A 17,718-nucleotide genomic window follows, 5' to 3' on the forward strand; every position below is an offset into this window, starting at 1 on the left:
CTGCACTGCAACTAATGAAACCCCCATGAACGTCTCTTTGCCTTCCCCAGGAAGTCCACCTCCGGGGTCTCGCTCTCAACATGGCTGGCAGCTCCTGGACCCGTCCTCCTTCACAAACACGTGCGGACCCATAAGTCGGACCCGTCGGTCGAAAGAGTCCAACTACTGCATGCGAACCCGCAGTACGCCTATGTGGTGCACCCCGATGGGCGCCAGGACACAGTCTCCCTCCGGGACCTGGCACTCGCTGGATCCCCACCCACAGCCCACCACCCGACACCCCACCCTCCGGTTGCCCCTGCGCCACTCACCCTCCCCCCAGCGCACCTCACCTCAGCCTCCGCCCCAGGAGGATCCGTCCTCCCACTGGTTCCACTCGGGGGTGACGAAGACGAGGACAACACGCTCCCGGAGTCACAGGTGACCAAGTCGGCGCCCACATCACCACCAGGACCGAGGCGATCAAGCCCCCTACAGACTGAACTTGTAAATCTTTCCACCACCCCCGCTCTTTTTTTAACAGGGGGTGAATGTGGTAGTCACCACTAACTGTATTAGATGTATATTAGATGTAGTATGGTAAGGCTCCTGTACTAGAGGTACATGGGTAAATCCCTGCCTGCTGGCTCCGCCCAGTAGGCGGCGTATAAATGTGTGTGCTCGCCGGAGCTGCTCCCATTCTGGTAGCAGCTACAGGAGGCCACACATCTTTGCTCAATAAAGCCTCAATTATTCACTACTCTCGTCTTTGTAGTAATTGCTGGTGCATCACCAACTAAACTGTCTTTCCATTAGCTATTTTTCCCCAATCATTAATATTGGTTTATCCACTTAAACTCCAGATAACATCCCTTTAAGTGCCTGAAATAGCAACTCATGTCAATTTATTGTATCAGTTTGAATGTAAGGGACTATTATGTCCAGGTTTGGTGGATTTGAAATCAATTTATCAGAGACAATAGCGTTTTCAGTTGTCATCGACATTGGCTGTGCACTAACTAAAAGCACGTTGTCTCGAATGAGTTAACAATTTGAATGAGTTAATAGCTACGCCCTTTTTTTAAAAAAAAGCTTTCGATACAAGTTATTTATGTGCTGTGATCAGCTTTTTCTTTTGATTCTTGAAGCTGCCGGAGACTTTGACCCACGGGGCCAAGTGGATTAATCCATTTGGGTATTTTTGACAGTTCAAATTATAAAGTTTTCCAATGCCTGATTTGTATGAATTTCCATTCCACAACAATAAAGTTGTTCAGCGAGCTTAAGCTGCGAGTGAAAAGGGGTAACCCTCTACTTGTATGAAAGAGCGCAGAGGCAAAGGCGAGACAAAGGCAAAGGTGGACTTGTCATGATGTGAGCACCATTTTATTTTCTATTCTTTTCTTTGTGACGGTTTGAATTTAAAACACCTGGGCTGTAACAGACCCACGCTGTCTGTTTTCAAGTTCCAATCTCAATGTTTTCCCTTTCCTCTGTGAGAAATTTGTTCAGAGTCAGTTTCCCAAGTGTCTATCCTAATTCCCCAGAAGTGTAATCCTGGCCAGTTATAATGATTCAAAGTTAGATCATTTGAAAATATTAGTTTAGTAAATTACACTCCCCATTTACTGCAGCTCACAATCATCATTGTGAGTTTCTTTTTTCCTCAAAGTGCTACCAAAACAAAATCACAACTTAGGGAATAAAACCCATTAAAACTAAAATGCACAGATTATCCACTCATTTTTTTTTATCACTTACATCTGCTGGAAGCTTCTCATAATGGGGGCGATTCTCCAAAATGGAGACTAAGGGCGCGATTCTCCGAGCCCCCTGCCAGGCCGGAGAATCGTCGTAACCGCGCCACGCGCCCCGATGCCGGTGCGCGATTCTCTGAGGTGTCGAGAATCGGCGGCATTTGCGCCGGTGCGTTTGGCTCAGCGCTGGTCGCGGGCCGCTGTCCACGGCCGGGCCGCCGATTCTCCGGCCCGTATGGGCCGTGTGGAAACGGCAGAGTCCCGCCACCGCCGTTCACCCCTGGTCGCTGCCGCCGGGAACTCTGAGCGAAGGGTTGAGGAGCGGCCTGTGGGGCGGGGAAAGGCGCTCCTTCACCGGGGGAGGGGGGGGGCCCTCCGGTGTGAACCGCTCCAGCGCCATGCTGGCCCCCTGTGGGGGACAGAATCAGTCGTCCCTGTGCCCGTTTCGTGCTGTCGTGAATGCCGTTGCGTTGCATGACGGCGCGAAACGGGCGCGGAGACGACAGATTCTGTCCCCCACAGTGGGCCAGCAAAGTGCTGGAGCGATTCACGCCATTCCAGCCTCCCTACCCGACGCCAAATGGGTGCAGCGCCAACCCGTGCATGCGCATTTGGGCCGCACCAACCCACGCATGCGCGGGAGACTTCTTCAATGCGCCGGCCCCGCGCAGCATGGCGTGGGGGTTCTGTGGCCGGAAGCGAAACAAAGTACCCCGGAGTGGGGAGTGGCCGGCCCACCAATCGGTGAGCCCCGATCGTGGGCCAGACCGCATCGGAGGTCTCCCCCCCCCCCCCCCCCCCCCCCCCCCCCCCCCCGGTGAAGGGACGCTTCTCCCTGCCGCACAGGGCCCCCCCCCCCGACGCTTCGCACAGTGTTCAAGCCGGCAGAGACCGGGGTGAACGGCGCCGGTGGGACTCTGCCGTCCGAGCCGGAGAATCAGCCACCCCGCCGCGGACAGCGGCCCGTGACCGGCGGCGTGCCAAACACGCCGGGACAAATGGCGCTGATTCTCCACACCTCAGAGAATCGCGCTCCGGAGTCGGGGCGGCATGGCGTGGTTGCGGCAATTCTCCGGCCCAGCGCGGGGCTCGGAAAATCGCGCCCATCGCATTTTCCTTTCTCCATTCACAACACTTATCCTGCCAACTTAAAACTTAAACCAAAAGAATGGAATGCCGCATGCTACTTAAAGCAAGAGAACTAAGAAAATAAATCAATGGTTTTTATTCGTCCTTTCTTCAAATGCTTTCCAAACAACTGGACTTAAAATTAACGAAAAGGTAAATTCTCACAAGGAAACATTCTAACTCCAACCAAAATGTTAAAATTTTCAGGACAGATTCAACCAGCAAAACAATTGGCAGCCATTCGCTGGTTCATTCCTCAGCTCAATGCCTTGACCAATCAGGGTCAAGCTGCAAGGTTTAAATTAAAACAATGGGATGGCACGGTGGCACAGTGGTTAGCTCTGCAGCCTCACAACCCCAAGGACCCGGGTACAATTCCGACCTCGGGTGACTGTGTGAAGTCTGCACATTCTCCCCGTGTCTGCGTGGGTTTCCTCCGGGTGCTCCAATGACCCCCCCCCCCCCCCACAGTCTGAAGGTGTGCAGAATTTTTTTTAAAATTTAAAGTTGCCAATTCTTTTTTTTTTCAATTAAGGGGACAATTTAGCGTGGCCAATATACCTATCCTTTCAAAAAAAATTCTTTTAAGTAAATTTAAACTACCCAATTATTTTTTTCCAATTAAGGGGTAATTTAGTGTGGCCAATCCACCTACCCTGGGTTGTGGGGGTGAGATCCTTGCAGACACGGGGAGAATGTGCAAACTCCACATGGACAGTGACCCGGGGCCGGGATCAAACCCGGGTCCTCGGCGCTGTTAGGCAGCACTGTTTAACACTGCACCACGGTGCCGCCCTTCAATATATCCTGCACATCCTTTTGGGTTGTGGGGGTGAGACCCACGCAGACACGGGAAAAATATGCAAACTCCACTTGGACAGTGACCCGCGCCAAGGATTGAACCTGGGTCCTCGGTGGCGTGAGGCAGCAGTGTTAACCCCTATACCACCTGCCACCCCTTTAAAGGCGTGCAGGTTAGGTGGATTGGCCATGCTAAATTGCCCCTTAATGTCCAAAGGCTCGGTGGGGTTATGGGGAGAGTGCGGCTGAGGGGGCCTAGGTGGGGAGCTCTTTAAGAGAGTTGGTGCAGACTCAATGGGCTGAATGGCCTACTTTGGCACTGTAGAGATTCTATGAATGCTTGGAAGTCAACTGTCAATCACCACCAACTTGTGTATTATCTATGACAACGCCTCTACCAATCAGAGTCTATTTGCCAATAAATCAGCACTCTCCTCTCATACAGTACGAATGTGTAATTTCCCCTGCCATTGGTATTCTAGCAAATTGTCCTGATGTGTGCAAGAAGAAAAGCTTCAACAAAAAGTCCCTTTTCAGTAATCCTCCTCACAGTTCACAATGCTTCAAAGTTTCATATCATCTGCAAATTGTAAAATGGTGTACATCAAAGCCTAGGTCATTAATATAAATCAGGAAAAGCAGGGGTCCTAGTACCAAACCTTGGAGAGTACCATTATGAACCTTCCTCCAGCATGAAAATAATCTATTAATGGCTACTCCCTGTTTTCTGACACAAAGTCAATTTACTGCTCCTTTTATTCCATGAGCTATAATTTTGCCCACAAGTGTATTCTGCGGCACTGTTTCAAATGCCTTTCGGTCGTCCATGTACACAACATCAATAACATTTCCCTCATTAACCCTCTCTGTTACTTCTTCAAAAGCCTCCAGAAAGTTAACTAAACATGATTTTCCTTGACTAAATCCGAGTTGGCTTTCCTTAATTAGTGAGCATTTGCCCCAGTGACTATCAATTTTATGCCAAATTAATGTTTCTAGAGGCTTCCCAATCACCAAAGTTAAACTGGGTTGACCTGTAGTTGCTGGCTTCATCTTTGCACCCCTTTTTGAACAAGGGTGTAACTATTGCAATTCCCCAATCCTCTAGAACAGGGGTGGGCAAACTACGGCCCGCGGGCCGCATGCGGCCCGCCAAAGGTCTTTATGCGGCCCACCAAGTCATTAGAAAAAAAAAAAAAAAAAATTTTTTAAAAAAAATTTTTTTTTTTTTAATTTTAAATTTTTTTTTAAGGTTAATGGGGGGGCTGTTGGGTTATTTACTGCTATAGGGTGGATACGTTGACTTGAGTAGGGTGATCATTGCTCGGCACAACGTTGAGGGCCGAAGGGCCTGTTCTGTGCTGTACTGTTCTATGTTCTATGTTCTATATCAGGCGCCCAGAATCATAACCGGGTGAAGTAATTATTTTACTTAATATACTATGCGGCCCTTTAAAATTGTGAATTTCTGAATGTGGCCCTTGCACGGAAAAGTTTGCCCACCCCTGCTCTAGAACCACTCATGAGTCTAAAGAAGGCAAGACAATTATGGCCTATTTCCTGCTATTTCCACCCTGGTGCCTTATCAATTTTATTACCAGCCGGAGACCTCCAGTGGTGGTGGTGTGCTGAGTGGACCCTCCGCCCAATCGGTACCAAAATAGCAAGTTTTCTAAAATTTGTGGCTCAAAAAAGCCACCCAAAACTTCTCTAAACCCAGAAGGTGTTAACAGTAAAGAAGTAGAAGGGAAAATGCCGGCAAACGGCAGTTCAAAGGACCGGAGAGAAGGCACATGTGGCGGAAAGGGGCAAGAGCAATGGGCGGACGGACCGGCTGACCCACGAGGTGAGACGGAGGCCCCGGCGAACCAAGAGAGGGGGCAACTGGCGACGCGAACAGAGGAACGGGAATGGACAGCGACGCACCCCCCCCCCCCCACCACCCCACACCGGGAGACAGCCTGGGGAGGAAGGTGGAAGCCCAGGAAAAGATGATTCTGGATATGGAAAATGCATCAACCAAACAGAGTGACAGGATCGTGGCATTGGAGGCCGAGGTGAAGAGGTTGGTGGCGGCCCACGGGAACTTGAAGGGGAAGGTCAAAGACCAGGAAAACAGGTCTGCATCGTGGGCCTGCCAGTGGGCATTGAGGGAAGGGACCCAACGGACTGCATCACCCAGATGCTGGCCAACCTGGTTGGGAGCAACAGCTTACCAAGCCCCCCAGGGCACACAGGTCAATCCGACCAAAACCCCAAACTGGGTAGCAGCCGAGAGCGATTATCGTGAAGCTGCATCGGTACCAGGACTGGGAAAAGATCCTGAGGTGAGCCCGACAAACAAAGTCGTGCACATGGCAAGGACACAGAATTAGAATGTATTAGGACATTAGGGCGGACTTTGCGAAAAAGAGGGCCGAATTTAATAGGACAAAATCGGCGCTCTATAGGAACGGGGTGAGGTTCAGCATGGTTGTTCCTGACCAGACTCTGGGTAATGTACCAAGGGAAGGAGCACTACTTCCTCTCCCCCCCCCCCCCCCCCGGCAGAGGCTGAAGAGTTTGTGAAAACCAACAATTTAGAGTAATAACAAACGCGCAAAGGTGACGGCAGTGGGGAAAAAAGGCAGAAAGCGGAGGATGAAATGGGACCAGGAACTACTATGTGGACTGCGTGTTTGCACGGGACTGTGCTGCCTTGTTCTCAGTTTAAAGTTGAAAGACAGAGAGAAGGGAGAGAGGACAGGGGAAATAGGTGAGGAGCCAAGGAAGGGAACGGAGAGAGGCAGACAGAATAGCGATAGGGCAAGACCAGCCCAGGGAGGGGAGCCATTGTACTAGCAAGGAGGGCTAGCACGGGAAGACAGGCAGTAAGGAGGGCCGCAGCGCACTTCTCATAGGAGAGGGAGCATCTGGCCAAGAGGGTGGCAGAGCAGAAAGTGGGGAGAATGCAGAGCGGGGGGGACAGGGAGGGGGGGTGTGGTGAATATATTATACCAATAATCCACTATTGTATTTGTATCTGTGCTATGCCTTTTCCCTTATGGGCTTCTCCTATGGGCCATTGTATGGCATTATCCATAGGGGAACATGTTGGGGCATGTATGGGCTCCGCCCATGGCTCCTCCCCTTGAAGGGAGGTATAAAGAGCAGTCGACCTGTAGGCGGCTCTCAGTATTGGATCAATCACAAGCAGGCACTGTTCTAAGTTGATTAAAGCCACGGTTTACTTCTACTCATGTCTCGAGTGAATTGATGGTTGCATCAGGGGGCAGGGAGGGGGAACAGTGGGGATGGGGGGGGGGGGACTCACAAAACAGAAAGGGGGCAGAAAGACAGGAAAGGGTTGGCAGCGAGCCAGACACAGGCGGGTATGAAACAGGCCGTGGAACCAAGACGGCGCCGCAAGCAGCCACTTTGGAGGGTCCCTAAACAAGGGGAGACCTTCGAGTGTAGGGATGCACCCACGTGGCGTACACATAGTTGTTGCCCATGTTGGGTGCCCCCTGGACAAAGGGAAACCCCGGAGCGCTGGGGCCCGACCTCATGGTGAGAGGGGCCACCGTGGCCATTTTGGACGGCCCTCTAACAAAGGGGAAACCCCAGAGTGCAGGGGTGCATCCAACAGATAAGTATGGTTGGTCCCGCAGCAACAGGAGGACAAAGACCTCCCACCAGGATGGTCACCTGGAACGTAACGGGACTTAACGCCCCAGTGAAAAGTTACAGAGTCTTCACCCACTTGAGAAGCCTGAGGGTGGACATAGTCTACCTGCAGGAGACACACCTGAGGGAGAAGGATCGACTGCTGGTGAGGAAGGGCTGGGTGGGACAGATGTACCATTCATGCTACGGGAGGGCTAGGACAGTAGCCATATTGATCAGTCAGAGGATGAGGTTTACAGAGACTAGGATGGTTACGGACCCAGGGGGATGGTATGTCATGGTCAGCAGTGTCCTGGAAGGGACACCAGTAGTCCTGGTAAATGTGTACACTCCCAGCTGGGAGGACACAGTCTTTAGAAAAAAGACCATGGCGGAAATCCCCGACATTGACACACACTGACTGATTATGGGGTGTAACTTTAATTGTGTAGGGACCCGCTAACAGACCGACTGAGCCCCAGACTGGGAAAAAGATAAGCATGGCTAAGGATCTGGGTGCAATTATGGAGCAGATGGGGGTGGTGGACCCGTGGAGATTCCTGCACCCTAGAGAAAAGGAATTTTTGTTCTTTTCACAAGTGCACAAGGTGCACACCCGCATCAACTTCTTTGCAGTGGGGAATCGGTGCTTCCAGGTATTCTAGGAATGGAGTACTCCGTGATAGTCATCTCCGACCACGCTCCGCATTACGTGGATGTGAAGTTGGAGACAAGTCGTGCCCAGAGCCCCACATGGAGGCTGGACACAGGAAACTATGTGAGTAACAACCAGAAATGGGAGGTCTGACCCTCCACGTTCTGGGAGGCATTGAAGGCTGGGATCAGAGGGGAAATTATAGCTTCCAAGGCAGAAAGACAGGGAAGAGAGGGCAGCCAGGCAACAACAGATCAACTCCATTTTGGAAGTTGACAGAAAATACTCTGAGGCCCCGACCGTAGAGCTGCTGGCGGAGAGGAAAATGCTACAAATGGACTTTATCTGCTATCCACCAGGAAAGCAGTGTGCCAACTCCGCCAGACATGGGGGACCTTCTATGAACACGGAGAAAAGGCTGGCCGCCTATTGGCTCACTAGGTGAGAAAGCAGGCAGCCACGAGGTAAATGGTGCAGGTAAAGGATAGCAGAGGCAGACTGGCAGCAGAACAAAAAGAGGTCAACTGGGCATTCGAGACCTTCTACCGAGGGCTGTACACCTCCGAGACCCTTTCGGGGACACGGGAATGCAACAGTTCCTCGATGGACTGGAAATACCAGCTGTGGGGGAGAACAGATGAGGGGAGCTGGAAGCACCAACAGATTTGGGAAAAATCATGGAGAGCATCAGCTCCATGCAGGCGGGGAAGGCACCGGGACCCGGCGGACTTCTATAAAAAATTCGCACCGGTCCTGGCCCCAAATCTAAGGGACATGTTCGCAGACTCGCTAGCAAGGGGCACTTTGCCTCCTACACTAGTACAGGTCAAAATCTCATTGATACCCAAAAAAGACAAAGACCCGAAGGAATATGGATCATAAGACTCATTTCACTGCTAAATGTGGATGCGAAAATACTCGCAAAGTTCCTGGCTAAAAGGCTGGAGAGCTGCGTACCAGAGGTGGTCGGTGAGGACCAAACAGGCTTTGTCGAGGATAGGCAGCTCACTGCGAACTTCAGGTGGCTATTGAAGGCAATAATGAAGTGGATAGGGCATCAAAGTATTGGAAGGTGAGAATGCAGGTGATGGGGCCATTGCACTGGCCAGATCATAGAATCATAGAATGTACAGTGCAGAAGGAGGCCATTCAGCCCATCGAGTCTGCACCAGCCCTTGGAAAGGGCACCCCACTTAAGCCCACACTTCCAACCTATCCTCGCAATCCAGTAACCCCACCTGACCTTTTTGGACACGAAGGGCAATTTATTATGGCCAATCCACCTAACCTGCACGTCTTTGGACTGTGGGAGGAAACCAGAGCACTTGGAGGAAACCCACGCAGACATGGGGCAAATGTGCAGGCTCCGCACAGACAGTGACCCAAGCCGGGAATCAAACCTGGGACCCTGGAACTGTGAAGCAACTGTGCCAACCACTGTGCTACCGTGCTGCCCAGGAGTAGCACATAAGATGAAGCAGGCATGCCTGTGAAGCCCCACAATTCCAGGACGATGATGACAAGATGCACTGAGCACACTCCTGAGATCTTCACATTGAGACCTGATATCTGTCTGGCTGAGGGAAGCATGCATACACTATGTGAAGAGAGTCATGTCATGGAGACATTGGAGAGATACAGCGGCACATGCACTTTAACAGCAATTGATACTTTGGCAGGCTTCAGAACATGTTCCCTTCAGCAACACACTTCCACCTGCCAAGAATGCTGCCGCATTGGGGGGCTGGCCCTGACTGTATGGTGTTGAGAGCAGACAGACATTATGGAATACTGTGCCCCTTAGGTAGGAGATCCTTGCAGCAAATACAAGGTACTGGCATCACTGATCTGGAGTGTAACTGTTAAGCTGGACAGCCACTGTGCTCAGAATGTTACACACTGCATAGTGAAGACTGTGGCACTTGCCTTCATTTTGTGCAGGAATCAAGGTTTCACATCAGACTGACACAAACACTGCTCATCACAACAGGCAGCCATACTTGGGAGTGTATTTGCAATGGTCAACATAATATGCAAGTGATTAACACCCATGCCCATGCTGTGCAACTTCACCTTCTTTATCTTTCTAACCCTGCCACTACAACTTGGTGCATTCCCAACATCCACAGTGGAGATGGAGTTAGCTTGCTGACTGCCACGCCTTGTCTATGATGACCTTGGTGGGTGTCCTCTGGAGGGTAGAGACCTGGAGGGCAGAAGCCTGTTTTTCTGTGTGGCAATGCCACGTTTCTTGGCCTATGGAACTGGAGCTGATATGGTCACAGGAAGAGGGGATTTGGATAGGTTGGACACTCCTTGAGTCATCTGGGTGGATGGTCTTGGGTGTACGCCTGCTGATCTCCTCTCTATGGATGCCTGAGGGCTCCTGGCTGCATCCTTGAGAGGGACGGGCAGCTGGGGTGAGTTAGAGATTCCTCCCACACCTTGACGTTGACACTAATGGACACTAATAGATGCCAGCATGTGCCTCAGTGATGGAATGCAACTCCCACAGCAGCACACACAGTCAACGTCCTGGTCCAAGATCTTCACAATGGCTCCACCCGACCAATGTTGACCTTGGTGCGTCGGCATGTCAGCGCTACCACCTTGCTCTGAAGGCGGACGGACTCCCCCATGAAGCCTTGCAATCTGAGGACTGCAGCTGACATTCCTTCCCGATGTGCCCGAGTTTGTCTTCGCAGTTCTAGAAACTGAGGCAATTCATGGCCCCCAGCAATCCTCTGAGTGCCGGCACACTAGGATGTCCCTGCCTGTGCCTGCTGTGGATCAGGCAGTGCGATGTGCTCACCAGGCAGTGACCCTGAGTCTACTTTGGAATTGGTCCCACTGAGGTGTGTGTCTCTGGCCTGGTGGAGGGTGTGGGTGAGCGCTCCGATATGACAACAATGTCAGTGTCTGTAGATTGCTCATTATTGCTGTTCCTAGGGCTGGAGTCCGGGATCTGGATTGGGAACCTCCTGGGCTGCAGTGCAGGATCCTCACTTGGTAGAGCGTCGCCAACCTCACCGTCAGCACACACAAGGGTCCACATCCGCCTGCCAGCTGGATAACACTGTTTTCAAAGTCTGCCAGTACCTTGGGTTCAGCCATTCCTCCACCAGTCTGGGACCTCTGCAGTTTTTGTATGTCAGCTTGTCCTGAATAAGGATAAATGGAGTGAATTCTGATGAATATAGGAGATTTTTATGTATATTGCATTATGATTCTGTTGCTAATGTTATTAAAATAATTTAGGTTAATGTATCCTGATTATGGGCAGGATTCTCCGACCCCCCCCCCCCCCCCCCCCCCCGCAGGGATGGAGAACCGCCAGGGGGGGCGGCGTGAATTCCGTCCCGCCGCTCCGACGCTGGCTGCCGAATTCTCCGGCGGTGGTTTTTTGGCGGAGGCAGGGATCGCGACGCGCCGGTTGGGGGCCATTGGCAGTGCCCCCCCCCCCGGCGATTCTCCGGTCCCCGATGGGCCGAGCAGCCGCCAGTTTTCAGCCAGTCCCGCCGGCGTGGATTAGGCCAATTCCGTACCGGCGGGACCTGGGTCTGAGGGCGGCCTGTGGAATCCTCAGGGGGGGCATGGGGGGATCCGGCCCTGGCGGGGGGGTCCACGCGATCGGGGCCCACCAATTTGCGGGTGGGCCTGTGCCGTGGGGGCACTCTTTCCCTCCGCGCCGGCCATGGCAGAGCTTTACACAAGCCGGCGCGGAGAAGAAACCCCCTGCGTATCCGCAGGAAACACGGCAGCGGTTCTGCGCATGCACCACAACACGCTGGCACTCCTGCGCATGCGCCAACTCACGGATGCCCTTTGATGCCGGTTAGCGTGGTGCCAACCATTCCAGTGCCGGCCTAGCCCCCGGAAGTGTGGAGTATTCCGCAACTTCCGGGCGGCCCGTCGCGGATTGGTTCACGCCACTCTTTGGCGCCGGTACCGCCTGCCCGCCGGTTGGGGGAGAATCCCGGCCTATATGTCTGCTAAACTGTGATTAAGGGGTTAACAGCTGGGCAGGCTGCGATGTTACTCATGGTCTGTTTTTAGACCTATCTCTGTTTTCAGTTTAATTTTAGATTTCTGCTCAGAATTTGTTTCCCTGACTGGCTTCCTGAAGCTTCTCTCCAAAGACTTTGTGAATAAATCTGCAAGCCACCAAGCGTTAATCATAGAATCCCTACAGTGCAGAAGAAAGCCACTTGGCCCATTGAGACTACACCGATTCTCTGAAAGAGCACCCTACCTCGACCAAATCCCCCATCCTATCCCCGTAACTCCATCTAACCTGCACATCTTTGGACTGTGAGAAGAAACCGGAGCACCCGGAGGAAACCCACTTGACATGTGCATATTCCACACAGACATTCACCCATGGCCGGTATTGAACCCAGGGCCCTGTGAGGCAGCAGTGCCAACCATTATGCCACCGTGCCGCCCAAGAAGGTGGGGTCTTCATGAATAACCTTCAGCTGGTACGGGAATCAAACCCGTCCGTGCTGTTGGCCTTGTTCTGCACCACAAACCAGCTGTCCAGCCAACTGAACTGAACCAGCCTCCAAAAACTTTATGAACTTTATTAATAAGTGACACTGTATGTGGATTTTGCTTAATTGGAATTTTAGAAGTAGATGGGAAAGTAAGATCAAAGACCTTTCTTTATTTCTTTTTAAGAACTGTTTAACTGTTAATTGAAAAGCTGCTTTTTTCTTGGATGTTAATTGCATTACTCCTGTGTTTATAATAACATTTGTTTTGATACACAAATATCCCTATCTGTCAGTGGAATCCCTTGAGCTGGAAGTGAGTGAGATCCCTGTGGTTGTGTGATGAGTCTGTTGATTATGTTAGTTGAAAGTGATGAGACGAGTGACTTACCCTGGCGGCATGGGCATCATTCATCCTCTCGGAGATAATTCATCCTCTTTGGGCACTGGAAAGCTGCCCTTTTTGAGGACCTTGGTGCTGACCACCCTGCCACCACCTCCCATGCTGGATTAGTGTCCTTTGCACGGTGGTCTTTGCCCAGAGTGGGGGGTAGGACACTGCGTCGGGCCTCCACTGCATCGCGGAGGCCCCACAAAATTTAGAAGCAGCATGTAAGTGTTGGAACCAACAATTCTACGGACATGTGCTTGTAGGGTTAGAATAGCGGTTTTAATATACTTACAACTGAGCCAGCCTGTTAGCCGTTGAACTTTCGGTGAATTGGCTGGCTGACCCTGTGGCACGGATCTTTATACAGCAGCTCCAGGGGGAGGAGTCCTGGGCGGAGCCAAGTGAGGAGCCCAGTACAAACTCTCGAGTACTCCCAGACCTACTCCCCCTGGTGGTCAGGTAGTGCAACTGCACTTACAATATTGATACATATATACAGATTATAATACCATGTGAATCTCATTCACCACATTCACCCCCTGTGAAAAACATCAAGTCTGGTGGGGGTGGTGGCTCACAGAATTAGTCTGTCCGGTGGACGAATTGTTCGTTTCGATCTGTGGAGCACCGGGGTTGCATCCTCTTGCGGTGGCTGGGTGGGTGTTGAGAGCTGGGGTCCGATGGCAGACTCCGGGGCGGGTCTCATCCAAACTTCATACACCTCTGGCTCGACCGGAGACTGGGGGCGCTGGGGGCGGGCTGGTGCTGGCGCGTGGAACAGGTGGGGCGAGTTTGCGGAATCGGGGTCGCGAGGGGGCTGTCGTAGTCAATATTTTCCCCGCGTCTGTACTGTGATAGAGAAATTCAAACAGCATTCATTAGGTAAGCAAAACTGAACTTTATTTACGAATTAGAACTGACTGCTAGCAGTAATGGCTGAGACTTGAAGTCGGAAGGCAGTCAAGTACAAACTGCTGGGTCCGTCCCAAGTCTACAATCTCACAGAAGAATAAGACGATTTTTATACATTATAGGATCAAGATAACATGAATACAGCTTGGTCAGGAATTTGATCGAAAGTAAAACATAAGTAATAATCATTACAATGGCGTCACCTTGCTGACCTTTAGGGGACTGGAGTCTCATATCATTATCTTGTCTTTGTTTTAAGAAATGGACAAATTTGTTTACGTACAGGAAGAGACAGTTTTTCAGCTTGGTATGTATTTAGACTGCTTCTAGTCACATGACGAACACGCCTTATCCTAGAATTTCAGAGTCACCCAGTTCTCAGGTCAAGTTGACCTTGGCTGTTTGTATCTGTGTATTTGTATCTGTGCCTTAGGTTATGTGAAATCAGTTTAAATTCAATTGTACCAATAAGACTTGACTAGTTTTCCCATCATGCCATTATTTGCTTCACACAATACCACAGGGCGGCAGCATAGGGCACAGTGGTTAGCATAAATGCTTCACAGCTCCAGGGTCCCAGGTTCGATTCCCGGCTGGGTCACTGTCTGTGCGGAGTCTGCATGTCCTCCCCATGTGTGCGTGGGTTTCCTCCGGGTGCTCCGGTTTCCTCCCACAGTCCAAAGATGTGCGGGTTAGGTGGATTGGCCATGCTAAATTGCCCGTAGTGTCCCAAAAAGTAAGGTTGGGGGGGCTTTTGTTGGGTTACGGGTGTAGGGTGGATACTTGGGTTTGAGTAGGGTGATCATTGCTCGGCACAACATTGAGGGCCGAAGGGCCTGTTCTGTGCTGTACTGTTCTAAGTTCTAAGGGAACTGGGTAAGGGGTTCCTCAGTGGGAGTAGGGGGGGCTTGATCCAGCGGGAGCCAGGTCCCGAAGGGATACCGTGTCCTGGCGACCGTCCGGGAACTCCATGAATGCGTACTGGGGGTTGGAATGGAGGAGGCGCACCTTTTCAACAAGGGGGCCAGTTTTGTGCCCCCTGATGTGCTTCCTCAGGAGAACTGGGCCTGGTGTCCTCAGCCACGCTGGTAGTGAGACCCCTGTGGTAGTGCCCCTAGAAAAAATGAAGAGCCGCTCGTGAGGGGTTTGATTTGTAGCTGTACAGAGGAGGGATCTGATTGCGTGGAGCGCGTCTGAGAGGACTTCTTGCCATTGGGAGACTTGAAGTTTTCCAGACCGGAGGGTCAGTCGGACGGTCTTCCAGACCGTCGCGTTCTCCCTCTCCACCTGCCCGTTCCCCCTGGGGTTGTAGCTGGTAATCCTGCTCGAGGCGATGCCCTTGTCGAACAGGTACTGACGCAGCTCGTCGCTCATAAAGGATGAACCCTGGTTGCTGTGCACGTAGCTGGGGAAACGGAACAGGGTGAAGACACTATGCAGGGCCCTAATAACTGTGTGGGAGGTCATATCGGGGCATGGAATGGCAAAAGGGAATCGGGAGAACTCATCGATGATGTTGAAGAAATAAATGTCTTTGTTAGTGGAGGGGAGTGGCCCTTTGAAATCGATCGCAAGGCGTTCAAAGGGCCTAGAAGCCTTGACCAGGTGGGCCCTGTCTGGTCTATAGAAGTGCGGTTTGCACTCTGCACAGATCGGGCAGTCCCTGGTGACCGCTTTTACCTCCTCATTGGAGAAAGGCAGGTTTCAGGCTCTGATGTAGTGGGCGAGCCGGGTGACCCCTGGATGGCAGAGGTCAACGTGGATGGCTTTCAGACGGCTGATCTGCGCGCTGGCGCATGTCCCGCGGGATAGGGCATCCGAGGGCTCATTGAGCTTCCCCGGTCGATATTTAACATCATAACTATAGGTGGAGAGTTTGATCCTCCACCGAAGGATTTTATCATTTTTTGTTTTGCCCCTTTGCGAGTTGTCAAACATAAAGGCAACCGATCGTTGGTCGGTGATGAGGGTGTACCTCCTACCTGTGAGGTAGTGCCTCCAGTGATGAACAGCCTCCACGATGGCTTGCGCTTCCTGCTCGACAGAGGAGTGTCGGAGTTCTGAAGCGGATAGGGTACAGGAGAAAAATGCAACGGGCCCCCCTGCCTGATTTAAAGTGGCTGCTAGAGCTACCTCTGAGGCGTCGCTCTCAACCTGAAAGGAAGTGGATTCATCCACCGCCCGCATGGCTGCTTTGGCGATGTCCTCCTTGATGCAGACGACCACCATCTGAGCTCTCCAGGGACTATTACTGGCCTCTATGATCCCCTTTTTGAGCAGCCGTCGGACCTCCGATCGGTAAAGGCCCTATCCTGTAGGCTGTATAGCCTGCTGCAAGTAGCTACTGGTTTGCAATCTGGAGTGAGATTGGTGAAGAGCGGAGAGGGGGGGGGGGGCGATGCGCAGCGTGGCTAGGCTGCAGATAGTGAGTGGGGGCAGGGGCCCGCCGAAGCTGAGGGTGAGGCTCTTGAGGTTGCACTGGAAATCCAGGCCTAATAAGAGTGGCGCGCAGAGGTCAGGCAGGACATAAAGTTTAAATTTTGAATAACTAGCGCCTCGAATTGTGAGCGTAGCGATGGTGCGTCCTTGGATTTGGACTGAGTGGGAGCCTGAAGGGAGGGCGATAGTTTGGCTCACAGGAAAAATAGGAAGCGAACAGCGTCTTACCAGCTCTGGGTGTATTAAGCTTAGTGCTCCCGGAGTCAAAGAGGCATGGCGTGCTGTACCTGTTGATCTGGACCTCCACCATCGGACTTCGTAGGTGCTTGGGGCGGGATTGATCTAGGGTGACCACGTTGAGTTGCGGACTGCGTGATGAGTGCCCGGGAAGGTCATAGTCTTCCGAGTGGGCGTCCGGTCGAGTAGATGCCGGTACGTTCTGGCGAGCTTGATGCAGGATCGCTGCGCTGAGTTGCGGGCCGCGTGATGGGTGCCCGGGGAAGTCGTAGTCTTCAGATGAGCTTTCTGAGCATGGAGATGCAGATGGGGCCCGTGGATCGCACGTGGTGAGCGGCGAGGAAGATGGCGGCCCCCATGAGTCGCACGTGGCCGGCCGCATGGTGGGGGTTTGCCAAGATGGCGGCCCCCATGGATCACATGTGGCGGGAGGTGTCGGAGTAGGCCGCAGCGTTTCGGGCCCCGCGGGCCCGCTGGTGCTGGGGACGATTTGTTTTCTCTACTGGGGAGTTAAAAACTGGGGCCCTTTTCGCGAGGCACACTCTGGCATAGTGGCCTTTCTTCCCGCAGCTGCTACAGGTCGCGGATCGGGCTGGGCAGTGCTGCCGCGGGTGCTGGCTTTGGCCACAGAAATGGCAGGCTGGGGCAGCTGAGTAGCTGGCTGGAGCAGCTGAGTAGCTGGCTGGGGCAGCAGAGTAACTGGCTTTGGCAGCGCGGTAGCTGGGGGGTCGTGCAGCACAGGCCTGGGGGATTGTTGGTCGGGGGTCCAAGATGAGGTCACGGGGTCCGCGGGAAACGACGTGAGGCTGCGGAAGGAGACTTCCATAGTGGTAGCAGCCTCCACAGTGGTATCTAATTCCTGGGCCCCCTTTTCTAGCAGTCTTTGGCGCACGTAGTTAGATCTAAGGCCCGCTACGAAAACGTCCCGCACAGCAAGCTCCCTATGTTCAGCCGCGGTAACGGCTTGATAATTACAGTCATTGGAAAGATTGTTCAGTTCCCGTACAAACTCGGCTAGCGTTTCTGTAGCCCGCTGACGGCGAGTCGTAAACACGTGGCGTGCATAAACCTCGTTAATGGGCCTAATGTACATTTTGTCCAATGTCGCCAGCGCTGCGGTGTAAGAACCGGCCGGTGTAAGCTGGGTGGAGATTCTGTGGCTTACCCTCGCGTGCAGTAGGCTGAGTTTTTGTTCCTCCGTTGTTCCGGCGGTGCTGGCTTCTGCCAGGTAGGCCTTAAAACATCTCAGCCAGTGGGAAAAAATTTCCTTAGCCTCTGCAT

The 17,718-nt window shown here is 52.4% G+C and overlaps 1 protein-coding gene across 1 annotated transcript in view; it reads left to right on the forward strand.

Moving 5' to 3' along the window:
• Nucleotides 1–1,147: 1,147 nt before the first annotated feature.
• The window catches only part of LOC119968596 (NXPE family member 3-like), a 48,428-nt gene continuing 31,857 nt past the window's right edge, over nucleotides 1,148–17,718 (forward strand). Inside the window, exon 1 of the mRNA XM_038801223.1 lies at nucleotides 1,148–1,353. The gene's annotated coding sequence lies outside the window, so the exon portion shown is untranslated. The remainder of the gene's footprint in view (nucleotides 1,354–17,718) is intronic.

Source organism: Scyliorhinus canicula, chromosome 7 (assembly GCF_902713615.1).
Source record: "Scyliorhinus canicula chromosome 7, sScyCan1.1, whole genome shotgun sequence".
Classification (NCBI taxonomy): Eukaryota; Metazoa; Chordata; class Chondrichthyes; order Carcharhiniformes; family Scyliorhinidae; genus Scyliorhinus; species Scyliorhinus canicula.